Source organism: Nematolebias whitei, chromosome 18, assembly GCF_014905685.2.
Source record: "Nematolebias whitei isolate Nwh7 chromosome 18, NemWhi1, whole genome shotgun sequence".
NCBI classification, from domain to species: domain Eukaryota; kingdom Metazoa; phylum Chordata; class Actinopteri; order Cyprinodontiformes; family Rivulidae; genus Nematolebias; species Nematolebias whitei.
Genome location: NC_056515.1, coordinates 20,036,845 through 20,038,805, shown reverse-complemented (window position 1 = coordinate 20,038,805; position 1,961 = coordinate 20,036,845).

Below are 1,961 nucleotides of genomic sequence, written 5' to 3'. Positions count from 1 at the left end.
TCCACCTCCCGACAACATCACTGGTTGAGGTCAACAGCACCCCACCTTCACTGAACCCAGTGTTAGTTAAGTGCTGCTTTCCCCTCCTTAGCCGCCTGATGGTTTGCCAGAATCTCCTTGGACTGAGAGTCTCCTTTCAAGGCCTCACCAAACTTCTCCCGCATCTGAGCTTTTGCCTCTGTAACAGCTAAGGCTGCAGACCACAGACCAGGTGTCCACCACTGAGTTCAAGAATGGCCACTGCGAGAAGCACTGACAATTTTGTGGCCCCAGCTCAAGGCAGCCACCTCAACAACTGAGGTGCAGAACATAGCCCGCTCAGACTCAATGTCCCCCGCCTCAGCTGGGTTGTGGTTAAAGCTCTCCTGGAGGTGTGAATTGAAGATCTTTCTGATGAGTTCTTCTGCCAGACATTTCCATCAAATCCTCACTATGTTTGGGTCTTCCGGGTCTGTCCGGCATCTTCCCATGCCATCTGATCCACCTCACTACCAGGTGGTGATCAATTGACAAGCTCAGCTCCTCTCTTCACCCAAGTGACTGGGGTGGCTGTTCCCCCTCTTCAAAATGGAGGACCGGAGTATGTGCTCCAATTACAGGGGCATCATTCTCTTTAGCCTCCATAGTAAGTTCTATTCAGGGGTACTGGAGGTGAGTCTGTACATTGGTCAAACTTCAGATCCAGGAGGAACAACGTAGGTTCCATTCTGGCTGTGGAACACTGGATCAGCTCCTTATTCCTCACTAGGGTCCTCAATGGTTCACAGGAGTTTGCCAATCCAGTTTACATGTGTTTTGTGGACTTAGAGAAGGTGTTCAACTGTGTTCCTTGGAGTACACTGTAAGGGAGGCTCCATGAATATGGGATTGGGAGCATGTTGATATGGGCTGTTCGATCCCTAAAAAAACAGTGAAGAAGTTTGGTTTGCATTGTTGATCGTACCCATTGTCACTGATTCTGTTCATAACTTTTATGGACAGAATTTCTCGGTGCAGTAAGGGGTGGAGGGAGTCCATTTCTGTGGACTCAGGATTCCTTCTCTTCTATTTGCAGATGATGTGGTCCTGTTGATGCCATTGTGTCATGATCTTCAGTTCTCACTGGAGCAGATCACAGTGAAGCAGCTGGGATGAGAATCAGCACCTCCAAATCTAAGGCCATGGTCCTCAGTCAGAAAAGGGTGGATTGATCTCTTTGGGTCGAGGGCAAAATTCTGCCTCAAGTGGAGGGGTTCAAGTGTCTTGGGGTTTTGTTCACTAGTGAGGGAAGAATGGAGCATGAAATTAACAGATGGATTAATACAGTGTCTGCAATATTGCGGACTCTGTGCCAGTCCGTTGTGGTGAAGAGAGAGCTCAACTGTAAGACAATGATCTCTATTTACCAGTCAGTCTACTTTCCTACCCTCAGCTATGGTCATGAACAAAAGAACGAGATCGCAGATACAGGCAGATTAATTGAGCTTCCTCCTCAGGGTAGCTGGACTCTTCCTTAGAGATAGGGTGAGAAGTTCTGTTATCTGGGCAGGACTCAGTGTAGAACCGCTGCTCCTCCACATCGAAAGGAGCCAGTTGTAGTGGTTCAGGCATCTGGTAATGATGCTTCCTTGGCGCCTCCCTAAGGAGGTGCTTCGGTCATGTCCAACTGGGAGGAGACCCCATGAAAGACCCAGGACACGCTGGAGAGATTGTGTCTCTCAGTTGACTTAGGAATGCGTTGGAGTCCTTCCAGAAGAGCTGGAAGAGGTGTCTGTGGAAAGAGATGTCTGGGCTTCTCCGCTCAAGCTGCCGCCCCCACGACCTAACTTCGGAACAAGTGGAAGATAATGGATGGATGGATGGATGGATGGATGGATGGATAGATGTATGTATGTATGTATGTATGTATGTATGTATGTATGTATGTATGTATGTATGTATGTATGTATGTATGTATGTATGTATGTATGTATGTATGTATG